Here is a 27994-nt window from a genome sequence, read left to right as displayed (position 1 = left end):
ACAATAATTGGGACAATGTTTTATTGAGTTGAATACATATTACAGTATGATAAAAGATTCAAAGGGAAGAGAAAATGGGAACGCCCGGTAATGTGATACCTGAATCAACAATGAAAACGTTGCCCGTCACATAATGTGAAGGGTCATGGATCAAATATCGTACTAGTGAAGTCAATGCTGGGTCTGTTGTGCCAAAAGTTCTTAAAGGAACAATAGTCGCACGCACATTGTTGAGCCATTCCTTTTGCATGAGATTCTCAGTGATCTCAGATTAGAAAAGTCCTGGTGCTATTGAGTTTACTCTGATTTTGTAACGCGCCAATTCTATAGCCATCACCTGTTAAATTCAGAAAACTTTTTATTGTATTATTGTAAGGGTATTATTGTATTTTCACACTTGTTATGTGGTCGTAATTCTATAGAAATATAGTGGGAGCCTGTGATAATTCATTCTGGACACTTTAATTTTGTTTTGCGTTTCGTCATAGTAAAATTCCTGCAACTTCATGAACAATAATTATATTTTAGGTGAACTACCTAAATCTATGTGTTCTTGTTTGTATTCCTATTGGTTTTGTTGTTAATTTTTACAATAGAAGGACGAGAAACATTAAGTTGAGTAGGGAGTTTGTATGCAAATGCTAACCTTATATGAAGTTATTTCTGCCAAATATATTAAAGGACAATTTAGAGAAGTAATCTGATAACTTGAAAAAAAAAAAAAAAAAAAAATCAGGAATCACTTTTAAATTAGGAAGCACAATTACAGATATGGTATACATGCGACACGATACAAGTACGGCAATACAATAAATATAAAAAAAACATAAGGTACGGGTATAACATGATATGACAATAAAAAATTTATAAATTTTATTTATATATATATAAATTAATTTTTGGTTAATTTTTTAAAAATATTGTAAATCTTAATGCAATCATTAATATAATATAGAAATTCATTTCACAACACATAAAACAAGTATCCCTAATCATCACTTAATAAAGTTTAAACTTTTTTTTAACAATTATAATATGTTTTTATTGTTAAAAATGTTGCATTTTAATATTCAAACTTGTTAAAAATATGTTATTAAGTATCTAAAAAGTATCGGATACGCAATTGAAATATCTAAGAAGTATCTGAGAAGTATCGGATATGTTTTAGAAATAAAATGAAAAAAAATGTATTTTAAAATTATGAATACGTTTAAGTATCGAATACGTATTAGTGAATATACATGAAGTATTAATATTAGATACATATCCAATACAAGTACGTAAAAATATCTGTACTTCCTAGCTTCCAAGTATTTATTTTATTTTTTTACAAGTAATTTTTCAAGATCTAAATAGTAGATATTAAACCGGGAATAGTTTTTTTTTTTTTTTTTTTTTTTTTTTTTTTTTTTTTTTTTAAGGTAAAGTTAATAGATATATATATATAGATGTCTAAAATGTACAAAACAAGGCCCAAGCAGCCCAGTCCAAATTATAAATACAATCATTTAGCAAAACAAAGCCCAACCTAGAGCAGCCCCACCCAACCAATCTAAAACTAGCAGCTTAGACATTGCCAAATTAGAAACAGAGCATCCGGAGGACAGATCAGTGACAATCCATTGCTAATGTGAAGGGACTAGGGAGCATTAGGGTTGAGCGTGAGGGATATTCATAGATCCTTGTTCAAGAGTGACAGGACAAATATAAGAAACTTGGAATAGGCTGCCTACCACTAATAGACCTATGTTATCTGGACTCGAGTGCGTGTTTCAAGTGCCAGTTTATAACTAAGCATCAAATATATCAAATTTTGAAGGGAAAAAAAGGACACGGGACACTACTAGATATTCATACATCCTTGTTCAAGAGTGACAAGACAAATATAAGAAACTTGGAATAGGCTACCTACCACTAATAGACCTATGTTATTTGGACTCGGGTACGTGTTTCAAGTGCAAGTTTATAATTTTTCCTTTAAAATTTGATATATTTGACGCTTAGTTTATTTAATTTTATATAATAAATTTATTTATTTATGTTACATAGCGTTTAATATAGACATTTCACTCATTCTAAAGCATAATATAATAAAAATTGAATAATTGAATAAGTTTTTTAGGTGAATGTCTAACCAAAAGTGTAAGATATATCTCATACTCATGTTCCAGTATAGTGTGTCTGACACTCATACTTCAAATTTTTTGAAGAGTTCATATAACAAAAGAATAGAAGATGGGTTGAAAAGTTTGAAGATTGAAATTATGATAATTGTTACCTCGAAAAACCTGTAAAATAATAGTATAAACTCATCTTTAAACCAATTGCAAACATTTGAGAAGATATTACCTTTGTCATGGCATTTAGGCCTGCCTTTGAAGAACCATAGGCAATACCTCCTTCAAACTGCACGCGATCAAGACTAGAAATAGAAGAAATATTGATAACTGACCCTCCGAGATTCGCATCACGCATGCGTTTACAAACGTATTTTGACACCAACCATGAACCTGTAAAGTTTGTTTTAACAGTAGTACTCCATTCTTCCTCTGATAAATCCAATGGCGTATTCGTGCCTCCTAAGATATTTTCACACACAGAAGTTAATTAGGATATATTTAAGGTGGAAATGATCTCTTGCGTGTCGGTGAGTAAGAAATTTATCCACACCAAGCATAATGACTAGCGTGAAAGAGATAAATTTTTTACTCACCCGACCACAAGAAATCATTGCCGATACGAAGCTCAAATCAATATTGCACAAGTAAAATGAAAATATATAGAGTCTAATATTATGTTATCCAATGAAGAATGTAATAATTCTATCATATAGACAAAAGGAAACAAAATACAATAATGCAGGAGCAATAAATCTTTAATAGTTCTCTAAGTTAAGTTAGTTCATCCTATGCCAACAAAAACGTTTATAAATGAAATGTTAATTCCGAAGGCCAATAAATTGGCAAAGGGAGATAATTTTTAACAAATTGTTTGTGATGGGAATTGTGAAAATAGAGTTACGCGAGGTGCGGAAACAGTTAGTTGATTTTAATTGTGATTAACTCCTTTAATGACCTAGATCTGATTATTAGGTCAACTTGCTCAATTTATGATTGATTAAATTATATGATCAATTTGAACATCCACAATCACAAATATAAATACAGTAAAGTAAAGCAAGTAAAATTTTAGAGAGATTGCACCAGGATTTTGAGCGAAGAAACCCCAGTTAATAAAATACTTCAACTGTTTGCATGGGAAAAACCTCGTGAATTATTCAATCCAAAGTAAACCGATCCATTATGTTTGAAACAAAGTATACCAAACTTTGACTTTGGCTCACACCTTATCGTTCTACCAAACACCAATTGCTGACAATCTTCTGGCTTTGTGACTCCCCGTCCAACAGCAACTTGACCTCAGGCTTATGCTTGATCTTTGTAGAAAAGTAGCAGGTAGATCAGACAACACTTCTCGAATGCTCCAACCCTTTTCAAAGTGTGATCGCTTTTACTTCTATTCTTCAAGATCTGAGCTCGATGTAGAAGAATTAAATCCTGATCTTCATACGGAATATCTGAATCTTCAATATAGCTCCAATTCCGATTAGATAGAGAACAACACTACTAAATCACTCATGAATATATGTATATGCTCTCACAAATAAATTTAGAACAATCAGATTTGATTTTCTGAATTTTCTCTCTCTAAAAGGCATTCTCAAAATATAGAATTGATTTTCCCTAAAGCCGTAAATAAACCTAGAAAACTAACAAGGTTTATATAGGGTTTATAAAGTCCTAATCCCTCAGAAAATATGAAAAATTTTGTGCATAGGACTTGGAAAGAAGTTGGGATCAAAAAGGAAATAATCAGAAAAAGGAAACTGAAAGTTGAAAAGCAATCAGGACTTCTTGAACTGGTTCAACCCCCTTGAACGGGTTCAAGATGACCAGCAAAGAATCCCTCGGATTCTTGAACCGGTTCAAGATGGTCAGACTTGAAAGTCTATTGATGCTGAACCAATTCAGCCCCGTTGAACCAGTTCAAGATGGACATAATGTAAATTCTTCCTTAAAAGCTTTCAAAACCCTTTCTAAATGTTCTCACTACCTCTCAATACTTCTTAAAGCATTGTTCTCATCATCTCAGAATGTAGTATATCATGAATACTTGAACTTCTTCAAATCCGCATCCGATCTTCAATCTTCGAAATTTTGAACCGAAAAATTACAACTCGATCAGACTTGTTTTGACAACAAAATTAGCTAATTACAAAATATATATCTCACAGGAATTCTATCTCAACATTCTCTCTCTCTTTTTCTTCTTTTTTTTTTTTTTTTTTTATGAGTATGGATTTTTTTACCTAATGGAAATAACTTGTAACACAATGACAAACTAGGCATTCAAACATAGGGCCAATATATAATAAATAATTATAAGATTAAAAAGAGACTCGTCTTCAAGTCCCGCAAATGGAATATCTAATTATTTTTTTATCAAAAGACCTTTGACCTAGTGGTACAACCTCTCTATCCTCAAAGAGGAGGGTATGGGTTTCAATACTATTTTTCTTCTCCTGACTTATTAACTTTTTTGTCAATTTCCCAACTAGAGCTAATGGGTCGATCGAATCTTTGTGGCCAAAGGTGACCTTTGGAAATGTATGGGTATTTATGACATAATTCATCTTAGCAAAATCCCGCTTGTCCAAGATAAACCCTTGATCTTCTCATTTGCATTTTTCTAGTCTCCCACCACTAATTCCTTACACCATAATTGTGGCATGATGGCACCAACCCTCAAAGACATCTATTTTCTAACATGTCTAAAACCGGATAGAGATGACATTAACTACCTTCTAGACAACTCGGTTACTGCCTTTCACATCCCAGAATAAACTGGTCCAAACCTTATGTGCAATCTTATGGGCCTTTCCTAAAGGAGATGATAGGAGAAGATGGAACACATAGAGGTTAGTGAATAAGAGCATATTGGATTTTTATTGATGTGGCTCGACCGACATTTTCTATGTGTTCCAGCAATTCAAATTACAAAAGACTTAACCCAGCTAGCTATTGCCTCTCCAAAGGTAAACCCATGGCCTTAGCTTCTTTTCTGTTAGCAGCATTGTACAGAGATGTATCAGACCTTGTATTTTTGAATTGTTATCGCTCCGGTGGACCATTTGGGCTCTACCAAATCTGGCTCCATGCTTACTTTCCAGAATTAGGCCCTGAGATAAGACTTAACTCCTATGATCCCTTAGTATCATTTGGGTATTGTTTACCCCATTATTTTTGCCCAATGGAAATGCGACATGTGGCGAGTTCCAATGGAACTTACCACGCTGGATCATAATTCTTATAAATTATTATTGGAAGCTATACGGTATTACAAGTGGGCCAGTATAGTTTTGCTATATGGGTTATTTTCGATTTTTTAAAAAGAAAGAGGCAAGTCCTAATTCTTTAAAAAGTAAGGGCCCACAGTTTCGTATATGAAATGAATTTTACCACATATGGCGAGTTTCACTGAGCTTACCATAGTCCAGACCATGAAATATTAATTCTGTTAAAGAGTTATTATCATGGTTTCAATAAATAGAGACTTACCTAAGGTGTAAGGCCAAAATCACCAAAGAAGGAGAACGTGGGGTTGATTTTTTCCTTGTTTTTAGGAAAATTCAACGACTGTTTAGCCAAGTCAAAGTAATATTGCAAAGAAGGAAGGAAGCATGGGAACTTAATTTGTTGTTATAAATATATTTAACCCACGATGCAGTAACCACTGAGAAGAAGGAGTCCATGGCGCTAGGGGTTCTAAATTCAGATGAGGTAAGGCTGAAAGGAAGTGGGCTTCAACCACGACCCACGATGTCAAATCAATAGGAGAATGGAAGCTAACCACGATGTCGTGAAGGTCAACCTAAAATGAAGGAGGCGTGGTCCGTGAAAGGAAAGGGTGTGGGATGATTTTTATTAATGGCCAAACCTTTAGTTCAGAAGGGCCGAACCCTTGGTTCAAAACAGCCGAACCTTTCCTTCAGAAGGACTAAATCCTTGGTTTAGAACTGTCGAACCCTTGGTTCAGAAGGGCCGAACCTTTCCTTCAGAAGGGCCAAACCCTTGGTCCAAAATGGCCAAACCCTTAGTTCAGAAGGGCCAAACCTTTCCTTCAGAATAGCTGAACCTTTCCTTCAAAATGGTTGAACCCTTAGTTCAGAAGGGCTGAACCTTTGGTTCAGAAAGGCCAAACCTTTCCTTCAGAACGGCTAAACCTTTCTTTCAAAACGGCCGACCAAGTAGGTCAGCCAAACGATTTTGCCTGTCAGACAGACTGACCTAGGGCTATCAGCTGGCTGACCCTTCCTCACTGACTTGCACATTTGACTCTTTTTGTAAGGTTGCGTCTTAGAGCATTTTGGATAATGGATTGACTCATCTGACAGTAATGGACACAAGAAATGGATGATTCAAGTAGGGAAGTTCAAATTAAATAGGGGAAACGTGGGTCTATGTTAATTCCTATATACATACATATGGAATTAGAGGAGAAGAAGAATTCTAAGGAAGAAAGAGATTGAAAGAATCATGGGACACTTGGCCAAATATAATCACTTCAGTTGAAAGTGGTGGTACTTTATATAGTAACTACCACTAACTGAGGAAGCTGTCGAAGGTTATGGATGACAAAGGCTAAATTAGTGGAATCATTGTCTGAAATAAAGGAGAAGACCACGTATAAGGGAGAAGACAAAGGAATACATGGGACACGTGGCAAGATCTGGACCTTCCAGGTGAAAGTTCTCAACTGCTGCTGGAACTGCTGCCTTTCCATCTGGGCAGTTCCAGAATGTGGGTAAAGGCTTGCAAGCATACATTCAACCACCAAGACCATTATTTATCAGTTATAGATCATAAGAGAATATGACTTTACACTTGTTAACATTGAGAGAAGGCTAGAAGATCATGGGACACTTGGCAGTCCGAAGTCTGGCCAAATGGAAGCTGCCAAGGCTGTCATACATCAGTTTACATGCATGGAAGAGCTCTATAAATAGAACACTTAGAGCTAGTTTGCAAATCCTGTTCAAATCACATAGCAATACAGCACTTCAATTTCTTTACATTCATGTATCTTTATATTCATGTAATGCACCTTCAATATGTTTAATTCAAGTCCCGCACTTATTTTTCTTACTTTCCAGCACCTTACTTTAAAGTCCTGCACTTTCAATACCGTTTTCCTTTTCACTAGCCATAGATTAATCCAGAAGTCATTTTTCAAGGCAAAAAGAACATTTAAAGGTGGTAATTTCAGTCCTTCATACAATCGCCTGATCCCTGCAATCTCCTACTAGATAATTGTTCGGATATCCACTTTGGAATGACAGCAGTTCCTGGCACGCCCGACATTCACCCTCCTTTCTGCACTTGGAAAAGACCATGGTTTTTAGAAGCTGAACATTCTTGGCACGCTCAGCTGGACATCTTAACAGATTATTCAATGGCCAGTGGAAGAAGGTAAGGCAAGTTTGTCCAAGACCCTGCCAAACTAAAAGAGATGCAAGCCAGTGAACTTCCAGTGGAAATTCACAATTTGCACATGATATAATGGCAAATGGACCCATCATGGACAACATTCGCATGATGGCAATGCAGTAAGATACATTTGCGCAAGACCAATCAAAAGTGATTCTTTCCCAAGACCGGAAGTTAGAAGAAATGGTAGACCGAATCTCTCAAAGGTTCGAGTCTATGTTGGAACAGACTCTTAGAAGCTCGAACCAAGGTTTAGCCCCTCGGCCAAACAACTCTGAAGTGTCTCAACAGTTGGCCTTTCAAGCTAATAAGCCGGCCACATTTGTTGAAGGAAGTTCCTCTCAGCAACATGCAGGGCCGTTCCCTCTAACTCAGCAGCAGATACAGTCACTTCCAATGACATAGACTTACATTCCAGCTGCACCCGTGACTGCTCCATTGGCACAGATGACTATTCCACAAGCGGTGCCCATGCCAACTATACAGTAAGTTCAAAAATGCTCCACTTGTGGCGTTTCCACAGCAGACTTGGCTTGATTAGCCTGGCCAACCATGGCCATACCACATCCCTCAAGTACAACAGAATGTTTACAGAATGTTCCACCTATGAACATTCATCCAACCGCACCTATTCTAGCAAATCCACCCATGGTCATTCCTATGGAGGTTGCGGGGCAACTTTTTTTAAGGGAGCCACTTCTTTACCAAAGAGGAAAGAATTGTGGCAGGAACAATAATGGAGATGCCAACCCACTGCTAATGGCGGGTGGCGGGCGGCGGGCATCAAGTGGCCAATTAACCTTAAGGTTGGCCAGACAACAACCCTCCACAGCCTATGGCACTTGATAGAGGCCAATTTGCAGAGTTTCTCCAACAAGAATTTGGCCTAACTCGAAGGGGTGGAAGGCCAACTTATAGAAAGCCCTATCTAGAATTTATTAATGAAGTTGAATTTCCAAGGAATTTCATAATTCTAGAGTTTGCAATGTTCAATGGAGAGGGCAAACAGTCCACATTGGAACATATCAGCCGGTTCACTGTCCAATGTGGAAAAGCAGCAACCAATCCATGGCTGAAGGTACGCTTGTTTCCAAATACATTGACGAGCTATTCTTTCAAGTGTTATTCTAACTTGCCAGCCAACTCCATCCAAAGATGACAGCAATTTGAGGATTCATTCCATACTCAATTCTATAGAGCTGAGCCTGAAATGTCCATGACAGACCTTTCTAGGCTTCATCAACTACCTAGAGAGTCGACGATGAGCTTCCTTTCCAGATTCAGGAGGGCCAAGTACAAATATAATTTATCTTTGCCGCCAGAAGAATATGTGAAGATGGCTGTGAACGGCCTAGAATTTGAACTTCATAAGAAGTTTGAAGGAGTACAATTTCATGACTTGTTTGACTTGGTCGGCAAAGTGGCTAAGTATGAAGAGCTCCTTCACGAGGAGTAAGACCGGAAGAGCTCCTTCAAGGGCACCTACTATTGTGATCTTAATTATGAGGGGTATACCACTGAAGTTAAAGGGGAGTTTGAGGTGAATGTGGCTGAGCTCAACATAAAGAATGCCTATACTTGTGAGGCTTTAACAAAACCAAAATCAGTCACGACAAACTTGCAGGCCGCCTCTGGTTCTAAGTGGAAGGGGGCAGACCCTTCTAGGAGTTACTCTTTTGACATCTCTAAAGCCAAGCAAATTTTTGATTTGCTCATGGCTGATAAGCAACTGATCTTCACAACAGGCCACAAGATGCCGACGGCCTCTGAAATGGCTGAGAAAGACTATTGTAAGTTTCACAATTCGTGGAGGCATTCCACTAACAATTGTGTTATTTTTCGTAATATTGTGCAAAAGGCAATTGAAGATATCAGGTTGAAGTTTCCAGAAAAAACAGAAGTCATAGGTGTTGATGGAAATCATTTCCCCAAGGTTGTTACCACAAATGTTACTTCCCTTGCTTTGGAACACCCAAAGAAGAAGGTGGACTTAACAGGTCTAGCAACCAGTGTAACAACCCACTCTACCACATGTTATGATATTGTCCGCTTTGGGCCTGAACCCGCACGGTTTTGCTCTTGGGCTTTACCCCAAAAGGCCTCAAACCAATTGGAGATGACATACTTATATATAAGCACTTCACCTTTCCTCTACCCAGGTGATGTGGGACTTATACACCCGTAGCTCACCAGTATGGTAACCTGATAGCGTCTCTCGCACCCGCCCACGGCACACCCGCCCATAAGGTCATCACAATCCACCCCCCTTAGAGGCCTGACGTCCCCGTCAGCACACTTCCAGCTGGGTCAGGCTCTGATACCATTTGTAACGACCCACTCTACCACATGGTATGATATTGTCCGCTTTGGGCCTGAACCCGCACGGTTTTGCTCTTGGGCTTTCCCCCAAAAGGCCTCATACCAATTGGAGATGACACACTTACATATAAGCACTTCACATTTCTTCTACCCAGGCGATATGGGACTTGTGCACCCGTAGCTCCCCAGTGTGATAGCCTGACAGTGTCTCTCGCACCCGCCAACAGCACACTCGCCCACAAGGTCATCACAATGAAATTAAGGGGTTTTTATTAAGGGTCCACCAGATGGATTCCCGAGTTGTATTAGAAATTGAGAAGTTGGATGTATCAGAATAATTTCTTATTTATAAAATTTTATTCTGAGGTTTCAGTTTTGGTATTATCATTTTAGTTTATTTTCAGCAGTTTTATTTATTCCTGTTTATCTTAATTGTATTCTGTGTTCGTTTATTGCTAATTGGTTTGATATCCTTGGGTAATCGGGCGTGGGCCTGGACAACCCGCATCCAGAAATCCGGGGGTATCACAACCAGTGGAAAGCTAGAAATTCCTAAGGTATCAGCATCTATAGAAAGAACAGTGGCTGAGTTGGAAAGGCAACTCCGAGAGGCTCAGATTGTTTTAATCTAGTAAAGTTGTTGCCCTAAGTGTAAAATTCAGAATGAAGGCTATCATAGAGATGTTCCAAAGGAGAAGTAGAAGGAGAAGCTGTCCGATGATGACCGAGGACAGAAACGGAAGTTCCCTGACCGGCTGACTTTCCAAAAGGTGGAAAACATAGTTACTGTAACCATTCCAGAGAAGGAAAGCCGGGTCCATACAAAAAGAAGGGCAGTAGAAAGGAGATTAGAATTCCTTCCAAGGAGTTTGCAAAGGAATGGAATTTCCTATCAGACAAGGCCTCGTCCAAGCAGAAAGTATGAAAGTAGTAGTTGGTAAGGCAGAGGCTCTAAAGGTGACAGGCATTCCAGGCCAAAAATAGCCTCTGAAGTATGGATCAGAAAGGGGAATAAGCATCTCCATCCAAGAATGGTTAAGCCTCCTACCTCGTAAAATGAGAGGTGGAAGAAGCTTGATTATCCCAAGTTCTCTATTCATGATGATTCCAATATGGCCCGCACATAAAAGCGAAAGCAGCAAAGGAAGAGGGCTAATAGAAGGAAATTATGGGATAAAGACCATGGTTGGTCCAACTGGCCAAAGAAGATGGCTAAACCATCAGACTTATCAGAACTTCCAGCTAAAGGAGGAGTTAGAGATCCTGATGATTTATTAGACTTGGTTTCAGAAGTTGAAAACTCCTTGACTGCAGACGGCCCTCCTACAAAAGATAGAACATACATAAAAATCTCCAACAGTTCCAACAGCAGCAAGAGGATCTATTTTGGGAGCCTTCTAGGTGAATTTACTTGCAATATGGTAGTAGTTCTTCCCTTATTTTTTAAGCCACAACCAAATCAACCAACTTCAATGAAAAGAGATGTAGTAGATATAAATCCTCCCTTGGAAAGCCCTAGACAATCTAGCTCTGGGCCATTCGTAATGGAACCCAATAATGGTATTCATATAGAAGAGGTTTTCGAAGATGAAGCTGAGTATCTTCAGAAATTAAAGGGAGTTGTCATTGAAGAAAACAGTCCCACAAAACTAAAGAAGATCATTCTAGAAAAGCCACCATATCGCATGGCTCAATAGCTCAAGCCTCTATATATCAAGGTACTGGTGGCAGGGAGACCCCTGGCAAGAGTTCTAGTGGATAATGGTTCAGTATTGAATGTTGTTCCAGTCAATGTCATGCACATACTTGGAAAGTCGCCTGAAGACATCATTCCAACTGATGGATCTATTAATGGATTCGCGGGAGGAATAATGAAGACACAAGGCATTCTACCGTTGGAATTAACGGTGGGAGATAGAACTTCCATCACAGTCTTCTTTGTTATTGAGTCTACAGCGGCCTATAACTTGCTTTTAGGCCACGAATGGATTCACCCAAACTGTTGCATTCCATCTTCACTCCATTAAATGCTGATATTTTGGGATGGAAATGAGGTAAAAGTGGCGGAGGCTAATAACCAGCCATTTATGGCAAGGGTCTACCATGCAAATGTTGAGTTAAATGGTGAAGAATTCGTTCCAATCAGATTTATTGGAAAGGATAGCAAGGGCCGTCTAAGGAAGGTTACCATGAGGAGAACTCTCACAGAAGAGGATGTAAGGGAGCTTTTGCAAGAAACACTAAGGCCAACAATTCTACCTAAGGCCGATGTTCAACACTATATCTCGAACAAAATTTTTCAACACTATATCTCGAACAAAATTTTTTATGGAAGCGAAACCTAAAGAAGATAGAATACTTAGCCAAGCGGTTAATTGCTACCTTGCTAGGTTGAAAGCATATCTAGCTGAACTACAGCTGGAAAGGACTGCAGCTGCCAGTACCTTATTTTCTACCAATGTTTTGGAGATTATGGAATATACGGAAAATAAATTGGATGTTATCCAACTAATAGACTTGAAGGCAGTGCCAATGAAGTTAGACAATCTCAAGGTCGAAGTACAAGATCCACTTTTGGAAGTTAATCTTAGAACGAAGCAAGACCCTCGGCCTACCTACATCAGTAAGCATCTGGAACCAACCTTTAAAGAAGAATTGATTTCCTTACTTCATGAATATAAAGATTGCTTTGCATGGACATATGAGGAAATGCCAGGATTTTCTAAAGAACTGGTAGAGCATAAGCTACCAATTAAGGAAGGTTTCAAGCCTTTCAAGCAGCCTCCAAGAAGGACGTCCCAAGAAGTTGTTCTAAAGGTCAAAGAAGAGATAGAAAGACTACACAAGGCTGGTTTTATAAGAACTGCCAGGTATGTTGACTGGATTTCCAACATAGTTCCAATTATTAAGAAGAATGGCAAGCTAAGGGTATGTGTGGATTTCCAGAATATAAATCTTGCAATTTCAAAAGATGAATACCCCATGCCTATTGCTGACCAGTTAGTAGATTTTGCTACCAAGAATGAAATTCTTTCATTCATGGATGGACATTATGGGTACAACCAGATTTATATTGTGGAGGAAAATATTGCTAAGATAGCCTTTAGATGTCCAGGATCCATTGGAACCTTTGAATGGGTTATCATGCCATTTGGGTTGAAGAATGCCGGAGCAACATATCAAAAGGCCATGAATGCCATTTTCCATGACATGATTAGCCATGTCTTGGAAGTTTACATCGATGATGTAGTCATCAAATCCTCGGCCAAAGTTCAACATCTCTATAATCTGAAGATGGCTTTTGAAAAAATGAGGCAGCATAAGTTGAAGATCAATCCTTTAAAGCACGCTTTTAGGGTTTCAGCTGGAAACTTCCTGGGTTTCCTGGTCCACCAAAGAGGTATTGAGATAGACCAAAATAAAGCAAAGGCAATTATTGAAGCAAAACCACCGGCCACCAAGAAAGAGCTATAAAGATTTCTTGGCCAGGTTGGATATTTAAGGAGGTTTATTGCCAACCATGCTAGAAAGACTCATGCTTTCACCCCATTGCTGAAATTGAAAGGTGCTGAGGAATTCAAGTGGACGGAGTAGCACCAACAAGCCTTTGAAAGCTTGAAAAGCTACCAGGCCAACCCTCCAGTGATGATGCCTCTAATCAAGAAGCGACCTTTAAGATTATACTTATCGGCCGCTAATGAATCCATTGGAACTCTTCTAGCTCAGAACAATGAATAGGGAAAGGAGCAAGCTATCTATTATTTAAGTAGGGTGCTCACTCCAGTGGAATGTAGGTACACTTCCATTGAAAAACTGTGCCTTTCTTTATATAATGCGGCTATAAAGTTGAGAACCTACATGTTGCCAGTGGCCGTGTTCATCATTTCTCAAACAGATTTGATTAAGTATATACTTTCAAGGCCTTTGATCACTGGACGTATTGGAAAGTGGTCATTGGCCTTAATGGAGTTTTCTTTCAAATATATTCCACGAAAGGCGGTCAAAAGAAAGACGGTGTAATGACTCGGTCTTTTTCTTCTTTTCCATTTTCGGCGATTTTCTTTTTTCGTTTTTTTCCTATTTTTGTCTTTTCCCTATTTCGTCTTTTTTCCCTTTTTCGTTTTTCCTTGCATAACCTCACTTGTTGTGCTCGGATTTGATTCCAGTTTTGCATGCATTCATGGTATTTGATTTCCATGACATTGGTATTTTTACTTTTCTTAAAAAGCATGCTACAATAGTACTTTTCTTGTAAAGGGCATGAATCTGTAATTATTTATAACTTTTGGGGTTTTAGTGTAATTATGTAAAATAATTATTTTTTATTTTAAGGACCTTTTTGTAATTTATTTTAGAAGATATTTTGAAAAAGGACCATTTTGCAATTTTGAAAAGTGTGACAAGTTCACACTCTCATAGAGCCATTTGTTGGCATTTAGGTGAAGAGACTTGGCACCATGACTTCTTGGCATTTGGTGGGTGGAGATTCATCCATGTGTTGGCCTTAGATTAGTGCACATGTAGCCTTTGATTTGTGACAAGTGTGGGTTGGGATTTAGTCTTGGAAGAGGTATTGGATTAGTGACAAATGTAGGATTAAGGTTTAGTCTTGCAATGTGTGTGTGAGAGAGGTGGTGCAAGAGCACATAGTGAGTGGAGGATTTCTAGCCCTTCCACTCACCATTTTACACTTTACCATTTTCATTTCATTATCTCTCTTGAACCCTAGCAAATCCACCATTGGAGGAAAGCTTAGTTCATAACTTCTCCCTTCAATTTGGCTCACTTCCTTTCACCTTAGAGTAAAAACCTTGGGAGAGAAAAGATTCCTCTCACTCTCCTCTTCAATAACTCTAAGCTTGTTTTCCATTTTGCGCTTGGTAGATTGGATTATAGAGATTCAATTCTCTATTGAGGTAGGGGTGGTTGTATGTTTATCCTCTTTGGGTTTTATGTATATTGGAGCTTGATATATATTGATTACATACTTTAAAATTCTTGTATTTGCATATAAATAGAGATTTTTGTATGCTTAACTTAAGATTTGTGGATTTAAGCATGTATATGACTATTAAATTGTATAGGTAGGTTATTGTTTAATGATTTGCCTAATGCTTGTGATTTCATTGTGGGTTTATAATGAATATCTTGAAATTACTCTTGTGTTGTTAAGTAATATAGATTTCATTGAAAGTCTTGTACGTATCACTGAAATTATTTGTAGGTAAATTACTACATTGCATAATTAGGAATTATGGCCTACATTAATATTAAATTCATGTGGCATAATTTGTAGTATCATTAGCTTGCCACTTTAGACATGAAACCTTTGGGCATGGTTTGTATGATTTTACCCTACTTGTGCTTGGTAAGTAGGTCATGCATTGAGATTGTATAAATGTCATGAACTTGTTGATTTTGGAAGCTTGTAAGGATATGAAATGTTTGATGGCTAAAGTTTGGCTCTAGTACAGAGGATAGGAATTCTCCTAAGTTATAGTGCGCACTAGGTAGTACCTTGTGGGTCATAATTCCCCAAAATAACTTGTATGGTCTCGTGGCCACATATCCTAGTCATTCTATTACTTGATTTCGCATTACTTTCCAAGTTGTAAATCATGGATTTCTTGTAGCTTGTGATTTGGTAAATCTTAGTTTTAATGTGGTTAGTGTACTTGCTTATGTATACTTTGATGTTACGTGTTTACCGTTTCAACATTTGTATAGCTTGAGATGATCCCTTAGAGCATCATGGGAACATAGACGTTAGGTGAAATGCACGCTTGTGATGGTCTATGTTTGGTTCACATTATACTTGAAACTATAGGGTATGCGCATGCACCATATCCTACGAGTAACTTGATTACTCACCCTAGTGGCTTGGGTTGTTTTTCAGGTAAAGAGACTATGTTCTTGGAGGCTCATCATCCTTAGAAGCTTTTGAGCTAAATAAAGCATTTTTGTATATTGACATGCAAGTGTTTAGCATGTCTTTCTTTTAGTATCATATTTTGAATACCATGTATGTATGGTACTGTTGAAGATTAAATAACCTCTTTGATGTGTAAGATGCTTAAGTAACCACTTTTGACATTAGAAGCATGTATGAAAAGAGGCTAAGGGCCAAGCATGTCTATCTCGGTACTTAGACACTTTTGGTACAACATTTTTGCTTTAATTGTCTTTTAAATAAAATTTGAGATTTGGGAGGTCAAAATCTTGTAAATGATGTGTATGGGGCCATGAGCGATTGTTTTATATTCATTTACTCATAACAAAGTTGTTGACATGTTCACATTCTCAAAACTTCATGAAAAATTAGTTCTACACATGCATTATAAACCAATTCATGAAGGGATTCAAAGTTGAGTTTAGACCTTAGCATCTTAGGCTCATAGCAGGTTTAGCACCAGGTTTTTGAGGTGTTTCGGTTGACCGAAACTCCACTTCGGTTGACCGATGTCAAATGGTTTTGTGTTTGCACAGTAACATCACACTCCAGTAGCCAAATACACTGTTCAGGGGTCATTTCGGTTGATCGAACCTTTATTTCGGTCAACCGAAGCAACAAAAACCTTTTCTTCATGATTTCAGGTTTCAACACTTTCATTTTGGTCATCTGAAAGTCCATTTCGGTCGACCGAAATAGCTTGATCCCGAGCCTAGTCTCTGTGGAGTTCCAGCACTGATCATCCGACTTCAACAGGTCATAACTTCTTCGTTTCTAATCCAAATGGGGTGATTCTTAAGCCTAAACTCAAGAATTTTGAGTCAAATTTCCAATGGCACCAATACCATTCTCAAATTCCAAACATGGTGGGAGTTATGTATATTTTAGTGAAGTAGTGTCAGTTTTTACTTCAACCGGGATGGGGCATTTTGTGGGATTCTTAGCCAATGTTCATGGAACCTCTTGGAATGTTTCAAAATGATTAGATTAGGTTGTATTAACCTTATTTGACTTGTTTAGAGTCAATTTTCTCTTTTTAATAGTGAATTGACCTTTTTGCCCCTTGGATAGCAAATTTTATCCGTTTTGACCTTTGTTTCCGTTTTTGTCCTCTTTAAGTTCCATGACCTCATGGAGGGTCACATTTGTGTCTTAGGAGTGACTCTATCTCTAGAGACCTTGGTTTACCTTTAGCTTCCGCATTTCGGATCCGTTATCGATCACTTTCGGTTCATCACTGATGCACCGGGTTGAAAAACTTGGGCCGTCACAAGTGGTATCAGAGCTCCTAGGTTTGAATACCTTAGGACGACGGGTTTTGGGTGCATATCATGTTTTTATTGATATACTTTGATGCATTCACATGCCTTTAATTACATGTTTTGGCATTATAACATATTTAGGTGTTTCTTGATAACACGCTTGGTAGTATGACATGTCTTTATGCTTATATGTTTATGTGGTTAAGAGCATCATTGTTTGACATGTATACTTAATTGCTTAAGGGCTTAATTGTTTTAAGAGCTTTCTTTAATCGCTTTAGCATGACAGTATGTTGCATATCTCGTCTTGCTTCATGTCTTGTGCATTCATAGTGTGAATTGCACTTGGTCATAATAACTTGTGTTATTGTTGACCTCATTTCTTTCTTGCATTTAGCGTCATGGTTGTCACGCGTGGAGAGTCTTCGCGTCAGGGCACTGAGGAGCAGGTGGCTGACACCGAGTTCACACGGGGTCCGGGGAGGCCCAGGATTCCAGTTCGTGGCGTGGACGTTAATCCGCCACGGGCACCGACTAATGAGGAGCGAGTGGCTTAGGGAATCAATCAGGGGATCACTGAATCCTTGCAGGAGTTGATACGCATGCAGGTGGCAGGGATACAGTTACCGGCACCAGCACCGATAGTCAATGAGGCACTGGAGTACTTTATGCATTTGCGGGGAGTATTGATCCATTTGCGGGGAGTTCAGATCCGCTAGTCTCAGAAGCTTGGTTGGACCTTATGGTTCGCAAGTTAGACAGTATGGTGGTACCTACGGACAGGTTGAGGATTTCCTTGACTGCTTCTTTGTTCATGGGGGATGCAGATATCTGGTGGAGGTCTATGACCAATGTCCACAATGTTGAGTTGATGACATGGAATGAGTTCAGGGGTTTGTTCTTTGAGCACTTCTTTCCTAGGGCTATGAGGCGGGAGATGAGGACACAATTCACATGTCTTTATCAGGGCACTATGAGTGTCATTGAGTATGAGACACGGTTTACTTCTCTCTCTCGTTATGCCGAGGATATGGTAGCGACAGACGAGGCCAGGGCAATGAAGTTTCAGGATGGGCTACATCTTGACATTAGGCCACGGGTCTCCATTCTTGATTTGAAGACCTACAGGGAAGTGGTCCAGAGGGCTATGCTAGCTGAAGCAGAGGAATGGGATCAATTACAAATCAGGGGTTCATACAAGCAACCTCGCGGTGACACTCCGTCATCTTCCGGGAGCCAGTGGAAGAAAGCTAAGGCCGGGGACAGTTCACGCACTCAGGGACAGTCACAGCAGGCCCGGTCTATATCACAGTTCCAGTATCTTCGGGGTCGGTCTGAGGAGTGGTTTGTCACCATTGTCAGCAACCGGGGCATATCAAGCCTCGCTGCCCATAGCTTTAGCCACAGGCTAGTAAGCCTACAGCTTCTACGAAGGGGGTTCGCGGAGCTTATCATTATTGCAAGCAACCAGGTCACTTCAGGAGAGAGTGTCTGAAATTACAAGGTGGGACTTAGAGTGGCATAGGTTTATAGGTCGCACCGGCACAATCAGCAGTTGTGCAGTCAGGTTTCAGGGTGCCTCAGGCACCACAGCCGGTGGCACCACCAGTTGGTTCTTATCCGGTCAGAGGTTCTACACCTACTACTTTCGGACATCAGTCGGACCACCAGGGCAGTTCTCAGCAGTCGGGGGCCCAGGGACGGGCTTACGCATTGCCGCAGGCCGATACCTCCGCAGGGACTTCTACAGTTCGAGGTCTCTTTCCAGTTTTCAGTTATTGGGCTAGAGTTCTTATTGACACAGGTGCATCGCATTCTTTCATTTCTGTATCATTCGCACATTCATTGGGTCTGGAGGTCACACTTCGGAACAAGCTTCTTTGTGTTGACACACCAGTTGGGGTCCAGTGTCTTTGGATTGTGTTTGTCGGGGTTGTGCTTTTGAGATAGCTGGGCAGACTTTAGAGTTTGATTTTGTTGTTCTCGACATGACGGGCTTTGACGTCATTCTCGGGATGGATTGGTTGTCATTTTTTCGGCCTACAATTGATTGCTTCCGCGAGAGGGTGTCCATTTGCACTCCCAAGGGAGATTGTTTCCATTTTGTGGGAGATCGGAGTGATTCCCACCCAGCGATGGTTTTCAGCATTGGTGACTGGAGTCGCCACAGATCCTACTTGGCTAGTTTGCTAGTTGACGAAGATAGCAATTTGGGCCGCATTCTTCCGGTAGTTGTTGAAGAGTTTGTTGTTGTCTTTCCAGAGGAACTAGCAGAGTTACCTCCTTTAAGGGAAGTTATTTTTGCCATTGACGTCATTCCCGGTACAGCACCCATCTCTATGGCACCGGCAGAGCTTAATGAGTTGAAAGGTCAGTTGGATGATTTGAAAGCTAAGGGCTTCATTCGTCCTAGTGCTTCACCATGGGGAGCACTGGTTCTTTTTGCGAAGAAGAATGATCGGTCTTTAAGACTTTGCATCAATTATCGCAAGTTGAATCATGCTACGATCAATAACAGATATCATTTGCCTAGGATTGCTGACTTGTTTGATCAGTTGAAAGGAGCGACATGTTTTTCGAAGATTGATTTAAGGTCGGGAAACTATCAGTTAAGGGTTAAGGATGAGGATATATCTAAAACCGCTTTTCGTACACGGTATGGCCATTATGAGTTTCTGGTGATGCCATTTGGTTTGACCAATGCTCCAGCAGCTTTTATGGACTTGATGAACCGTGTATTCAGTGACAATCTTGACAAGTTTGTGGTGGTGTCCGTTGATAACATTCTCGTGTACTCAGCTTCGAGGGAGGAGCATGAGTTTCACTTGAGAGCAGTTTTACAGATCTTTAGGGATAACCAATTGTATGCCAAGTTCGAGAAATGCGAATTTTGGCTACCAGAGGTGAAGTTCCTTGGACACGTTGTGTCAGGGGGCGGTGTTGCAATGGATCCATCGAAGATTAAGTCTGTGATAGATTGGGAGCGTCCGAAGACAGTGTTTGAGGTTTAGAGCTTTCTTGGCCTAGCCGGCTATTACAGGAGATTTGTTCGGGATTTCTCTCGTTTAGCGGCACCTATGACTCGACTTACTCGCAAGGGGGTCAAGTTCATATGGAATGAGGCTTATGATTTTGCTTTTCAGGAGTTGAAGGTCAGGCTGACATCAGCTCCAGTTTTGATCATACCTGAACGTGGTTTGGGTTACGTGGTCTATTATGATGCTTCACGAGAAGGTTTGGGTTCTGTTCTGATGCAGACTGAACGAGTGGTAGCTTATGGGTCTCGATAGTTGAAGACTCACGAGTTGAACAATCCGACACATGATTTGGAGTTGGCAGCAGTTATCTTTACCCTTAAAGGGTGGAGACACTATTTGTATAGGGAGAAGTTCGAAGTTTTCTCCGATCACAAGAGTCTCAAATATCTCTTCTCTTAGAAGGATTTGAATTTGAGACAGCCATGGAGGACTATGACTTTGTGTTGCAGTATCATCTGAGGAAGGCCAATGTGGTGGCCGATGCATTGAGTAGGAAATCACAGGGTACTCTTGCTAGCATTTCCATTCAATGATGGAAGATGCTAGAAGAGCTTGCAGATCTTGATTTGCAATTGTATGAGGATGTTTCACAGGCTATTTTGTTTAGCCTTATGGCTCAACCAGCTCTTGTTAGCAGAGTTATTGAGGCACAGCAGGAGGATGGGGAGATGAAGTCCATTCACGATCGAATTTCAGGTGGCGAGAATGTAGAGGGTTAGACCTTGCATTCGGACGGTGGTCTCAGGTACAGAGGGAAGATGGTTATTCCTTTATCTTGTCGTGACGTTGTTCTTCGGGATTTTCACCATTCTCGACTTACAGTTCATCCTGGTGGTACGAAGATGTATCAAAATTTGTAGAGACGGTATTGGTGGAAAGGCATGAAACGGGATGTTTCTCAGTTCGTGGCTAAATGTCTTACTTGTCAGCAAGTGAAGGCAAAGCATCAGAGACCAGCAGGGTTGTTGCAACCACTACCAGTGGCAGAGTGGAAGTGGGAGCACATCACTATGGATTTCGTGACGGGACTTCCGAGATCCAAGGCAGGGAATGATGCCGTTTGGGTCATTGTTAATAAATTGACTAAGACGGCTCACTTTTTGCCTATGGCAGTGACTGATGACGCAGAGAGGCTTAGTGGACTGTATGTGGGGCAGATTGTCAGGCTTCACGGGGTCCCAGTATCCATTGTTTCGGATAGGGATTCCAGGTTCACGTCTCACTTTTGGCAGAGTTTTGAGGAGGCTTTTGACACGGGGCTTCATTTCAGCACGGCATTCCATCCTAATACTGATGGTCAGTCAGAGCGTACCATTCAGATATTGGAGGATATGCTACGGGCTTGCATTTTGGATTTTGGGGGTAGTTGGGAAGACTACTTACCCTTGGTTGAGTTTGCCTATAACAACAGTTACCAGACCAGTATTGGCATGGCACCTTTTGAGGCGTTGTATGGTAGACCTTGCAGATCTCCAGTTTGTTGGATCGAGGTAGGTGATACAGTCGCCTTAGGTCCCGATATTGTCTTTGAGACTACAGAGAAGATCAAGTTGATTCGGCAGCGGTTGGCTACAGCTTAGAGCAGGCAGAAGAGTTACGCTGACAAGAGGAGGAGATCCTTGTCTTTTGAGGTAGGGGACCACGTCTTTCTCAAGATTTCTCCACGGAAGGGACTTCTGAGATTTCGGCAGACGGGCAAGTTGTCTCCTAGGTTCATTGGACCGTTTCAGATTTTAGAGTGCGTTGGTGAAGTTGCTTATCGTTTGGCATTGCCGCCAAACCTGGATAGGGTTCACGACGTTTTCCATGTATCTATATTGAGGAAGTACCAGCCGGATCCATCGCATGCTTTACAGTGGACAGATGTTGTTGTTGATGAGGACGTGACCTACGGGGAAGGTCCGGTCCAGATTCTTGATTCACGGGAGCAGGTTTTACGAACCAAGACCATTCCATTGGTTAAGGTCTTGTGGAGACATCACGGCGTTAAGGAGGCTACCTGGGAGCTCGAACAGGAGGTTCGCTCTCGGTATCCCTATTTGTTCTCCCTTTCAAGTACGACTCGATTTCGGGGACGAAATTCTTTTTTCGTCTTTTTCCTATTTTTGTCTTTTCCTTATTTCGTCTTTTTCCCGTTTTTCGTTTTTTCTTGCATAACCTCACTTGTTGTGCTCGAATTTGATTCCGGTTTTGCATGCATTCATGGTATTTGATTTCCATGATATTGGTATTTTTACTTTTCTTAAAAAGCATGCTAGAATAGTACTTTTCTTGTAAAGTACATAAATGTGTAATTATTTATAACTTTTGGGATTTTAGTGTAATTATGTAAAATAATTATTTTTCATTTTCGGGACCTTTTTGTAATTTATTTTAGAAGATATTTTGAAAAAGGACCATTTTACAATTTTTGGAAAGTGTGACAAGTGTCACACTCTCATAAAGCCATTTGTTGGCATTTAGGTGAAGAGACTTGGCACCATGACTTCTTGGCATTTGGTGGGTGGAGATTCATCCATGTGTTGGCCTTAAATTAGTGCACATGTAGCCTTTGATTTGTGACAAGTGTGGGCTTGGGATTTAGTCTTGGAAGAGGCATTAGATTAGTGACGAGTGTAGGATCAAGGTTTAGTCTTGCAATGTGTGTGTGTGAGAGGTGGTGCAAGAGCACATAGTGAGTGGAGAATTTCTAGCCCTTCCACTCACCATTTTACACTTTACCTTCTTCATTTCATTATCTTTCTTGAACCCTAGCAAATCCACCATTGGAGGAAAGCTTAGTTCATAGTTTCTCCCTTCAATTTGGCTCACTTCCTTTCACCTTAGAGTAAAAACCTTGGGAGAGAAAAGATTCCTCTCACTCTCCTCTTCAATAACCCTAAGCTTGTTTTCCATTTTGCGCTTGGTAGATTGGATTATAGAGATTCAATTCTCTATTGAGGTAGGGGTGGTTGTATGTTTATCCTCTTTGGGTTTTATGTATATTGGAGCTTGATATATATTGATTACATACTTTAAAATTCTTGTATTTGCATATAAATAGAGATTTTTGTATGCTTAACTTAAGATTTGTGGATTTAAGCATGTATATGACTATTAAATTGTATAGGTAGTTTATTGTTTAATGATTTGCCTAATGCTTGTGATTTCATTGTGGGTTTATAATGAATATCTTGAAATTACTCTTGTGTTGTTAAGTAATATAGATTTCATTAAAAGTCTTGTACGTATCACTTGAAATTATTTGTAGGTAAATTACTACATTGCATAATTAGGAATTATGGCCTACATTAATATTAAATTCATGTGGCATAATTTGTAGTATCATTAGCTTGCCACTTTAGACATGAAACCTTTGGGCATGGTTTGTATGATTTTACCCTACTTGTGCTTGGTAAGTAGGTCATGCATTGAGATTGTATAAATGTCATGAACTTGTTGATTTTGGAAGCTTGTAAAGATATGAAATGTTTGATGGCTAGAGTTTGGCTCTAGTACGGAGGATAGGAATTCTCCTAAGTCATAGTGCGCACTAGGTAGTACCTTATGGGCCATAATTACCCAAAATAACTTGTATGGTCTCGTGGCCACATATCCTAGTCTTTCCATTACTTGATTTCGCATTACTTTCCAAGTTATAAATCATGGATTTCTTATAGCTTGTGATTTGGTAAATCTTAGTTTTAATGTGGTTAGTGTACTTGCTTATGTATACTTGGATGTTACGTGTTTACCGTTTCAACATTTGTATAGCTTGAGATGATCCCTTAGAGCACCATGGGAACATATGACTGTATAACCGATTCACCTTCAACTGATGGGATCGGCTGATTTTCTTCTATATTACCATCATCCGTCGTGGTTGGTACCTTGGAATTTTTTGGCCTTGGAGGCATGTTTGCAATTCACTCACCCTGTGGGTCCCACAGAAATGTTGACCCCTTAAATCGGTAAATCCTAACGATTCAGAAATTGGCTAGTACGAGCATGCCAGAACCAATAGACTTGGTTCACATCTAGTCAATTTAAATCTCTTTTTGGAGAAATTATACACCGGGCAATGTGTGAGAGAGAACATAAAACTCTCAATTGGATTCAAACTACCTTAAGTGACAATTAAGGACTTTAGAAAGGAAAACGAATTGCAATAAAATAGAAAGAGAAACTAAAATTGATAATCTGGACTTGAAATAGGAGCTATGATAACTACTGAAAATATAATAACGTGAAATGAAGCAAAGAAACTAGATTAATTAATTATGGGAATTATACTGCAAAGGAGCGCAATAATAATAGAATCTATCTAACAAAGAAACTAAATTGAACTAACTAAGAAAGAGTTGAACTAAACTGGAAATTTAGATTAATCAAGAAACATGATGAAAAGGAAATTGTATTCATGTGAATAATTTGGACGTGTTGGACCCCTAATACGTTTACATCTTATTTATACACTCCCTTCTCTAACTTTCTCCTAAATTCAAGCAACTAGATTGCAATAGAACCATGCACAAGATAATATTCATCATTCTTAATTCAATGGTTAATGGACCAACCCAAACCTTATCCACCGATTCAACTCTACGTACTTATCAAAACAGACCTGGCTATAACGTTCAAAAATACCCTTTTAATACATGGAAAATGATAAAAGAACCAAACCAAACAACCGAATAAAAGGTTGAATTTAACGTGGCTCAGCCACGTCAGATTATTTTCTAAAAAGATAACTCCTACCTCTTCCCTTCTCTCTCATCTCTTCCTCTAATTCTCGATTTTTCTTTTGTATTCAATCTTATCTTTGATTTTGGTTTTGTCTCTCTTTTGATTTCGTAAAATTGAAGATAAAATATAAAAAATTAAAACAGAACAAAAAAGAAAAAGAAAAAGAAAATAAAACCGAACAAAAAACGAAAAAGAAAAAGAAAATAAAACCAAAACAGAATCACAAAACCAAAACAGAACAAAAAAAGAAAAAGAAAATAAAAGCTACAACTATTGTTTCTCTCCTTCAGATTTTGTATCCATAAAAATTAAATAGAAACTTTGAGAAGATTCATCTGTTTCTCTTATCTGGATTAATGACAACTCTTGTGTGGATATTTACTTACCAAAAAAAAAAAAAAATTTCTGTATAGTTTTCATCTGGAATTGGAAAGATTTATTCTTGGAAGATTTATGAATAGAGAAAAGTATGTAATCTTGAAAAAGAGCTGAGGATAAAGAATTTTAGATCTTGTCTCTAGAATACTTCCGATATGTGAATCTTAAGAGAGGAGATGTATAAGAAGAATTGGTGAAGAACCAAACACAGAGAGGAGAAAGAACGAAGAGGAAGGAGAGAAAAAGAAAAAACTGGAAAAGAAAAGATCGATGATAAGGAGTTTGGTAATGAAATTATTTGACGTGGACAAAGCCACGTAAGATTCGAAGTTTATTTCGGCAGAAACGTTCGATTTCTCTATCACTGCTCTTAATGCATACATACTATAGTCCCATGTCATTGCCACCTTATCTAACTCATCCACGTCATCATCACCAGATCTGCCGAAAAAGGGTGCCAACAGGTTCAAGCTCAAAGATGAGCAAAATACAAGGGTGCTGATGTTTGAATGATTCATTAATAAGAGACATTGCTATTACCTAATGGTGTCTAGCCCAGAAGATTAACCAAGGGATCAATTAAACTATTAGGTTAAAGAATCGTTATCTACTTAGTGTTAATGTTTGAGAGATTTGTACAATCTTTTCTTCATTGCACAGTGAACATAAACATTAAACCTTTTTGTTTTGTGTGATTTTTTATTGCTGGATTGTCTTTTGACCTTTGACGAAATTATCATTTTCTTTTAACCATGAACGACGTAAAAACACAACATTCATATTCCCATCTCATTTTAATCCATATTTTCTTTCTGTCAGTTTTCTCAACAACCAAACAGTATACAGATTAAAGAAAGAAAATTCGAATGGAATAATTACCTCTACCACCAGCGTTATTGATCAGAACATCAATATGGCCAAACGCGTCCCAGGCTCTCCGTACAGATTCGTCAATGGTGGCACCATCGGCGGTCACGTCGAGCTCAACAACCACGGCTCGAAGACACGAGTCAGGATGGTCCGAGCATGGTTATCAAAATCGCGATTCTGAGTCGTAGAATCGCACGATTCTACAACTCAGAACTCAAAATCGAGTCAAATCGTAGCAGAATCGCTCAATTGGTAGAATCGGGGGTAGAATCGTAGAATCGGAGGTAGAATCGTACGATTCTACACGATTCTACCGATTCTATAAAATTGGTTGTTTGGGCCTTTAATTTTGGGCTTTTTTTATTTTTTGGTTGGTTTGGCTACAAAATAAAAGAGGCCTGTCCCAAGTATAGTATACAAAGTTAAATATATATTCTATAAAATATAAATTATTTTTCATTCGTGGCAGAAAAAGAAATATATATATATGTATATATCAATTATTTTTACCATGCATGTGGATATTCCATAATATATTTTTGTATTTAATTATAAAATATTAAAATGATCAATTATATCTCAAGGATGCATACTCGTGACTAACAAGTTTAGGCAAATTTTAGTTTGATGATCAATATTTCATTTGACTATTTTTTTTTTTTTTTTTTTGGAGGCTTATCATATATATTAAAAATTAAAAATAATTTAAAAACTTAAAAGACTTGCCGGATATGCCAGCCCAAGTATTATCTTGTAGTCTAAACTGATAATATAATGAGATCGAGTTAACACGTGGTTCATTAATTTTGTTGTGCTAACTCTTGATTAATTTCATACGTGTGATTAATAAGGTCACATATACCGTAACACTTATTGGTGGACAAAAAGGTCTTTTTATTTCTTCACTTTTCGAAGAAAAAAAAAAAAAAAAAAAAAAAAAAAGAAGGAAATTGCATAAAGTTAAAAAAAAAAAAAATTTCCTTTCTAACATTGGAGATGGATGAGTTAAGATTTGAGATTTGTAAACTCATGTTATTTTGAACTACATTCTCTTTTATATATATTCGGACTTTGAAATATTGTTAGAATTTGAGATTTGTGAACTCATGGATATGTAATATTGTGTGTTTTGGCCTCTTTTTGGTTATATTTTAGGAATTTTATTATTTAAGAAGTTAGTTTCAATTGTTTTTCACAATTTGGTAGAATCTTACGATTCACGATTCTACGATTCCGATTCTACGGAGCCCAAAACGATTCTACGTAGAATCCCGATTTTAACAACCTTGGGTCCGAGGAGGTAGCAAATCCGTTGATTTCGTGGCAGAGAGATTTGAGCCGTTCGATTCGCCGAGCGGCGGCAATAATCTTGCAACCGGCTTTGGCAAGATCGAGACAGTAGCACCGGCCGAGTCCGGAAGATGCACCGGTGACCATCACGACCTTTCCGTCCAGCTCACACCACGGCTCTAGATGGCTTGAGACTTGGCTCTTCATCACTCTTGTTGAATGAAGCAAGAGATCGAATATATATATATATATACACACACACACACATTAAACAGAATGAGAAGTTACAAGACTGGGATACACCAGACAACTAATTGGGTGAGGGTTGGTCTTACACTACACTGTCTAAAATACCATATGAAGAAGTTTGGTTTGGTTTTGTATTCATTCTTCAGAATGTGGAGTCAAAAATTTTAGGATGCAAAGCTTTGCTTTTTTTTTTTTTTTTCCCAGAATCCAAACAAGCCTTGATGGGTTATAAATTCATTGGATAACATGAGCGGACCGAACCTAACTCATGTCTAGCATGATTTTTCATGAATTTAGAAAATTATTTTTTACATTTAAGGTCCGTTTATTTCGACGTAAAATATTTTTTTATTTCGACGTAAAATA

At 38.7% G+C, this 27994-nt stretch overlaps 1 pseudogene; it reads right to left on the bottom strand.

Moving 5' to 3' along the window:
- Positions 1-58: 58 nt before the first annotated feature.
- On the bottom strand, positions 59-27586 carry LOC132302252 (uncharacterized; annotated as a pseudogene).
- Positions 27587-27994: the final 408 nt, after the last annotated feature.

Source organism: Cornus florida, unplaced genomic scaffold, assembly GCF_030987335.1.
Source record: "Cornus florida cultivar Cherokee Brave unplaced genomic scaffold, ASM3098733v1 CherokeeBrave_3.0.0_Hap2_Chr04, whole genome shotgun sequence".
Taxonomy (NCBI): domain Eukaryota; kingdom Viridiplantae; phylum Streptophyta; class Magnoliopsida; order Cornales; family Cornaceae; genus Cornus; species Cornus florida.
The sequence above is the reverse complement of the archived record's forward strand: the minus strand, read 5'-3'. Positions and strand labels throughout refer to the sequence as shown.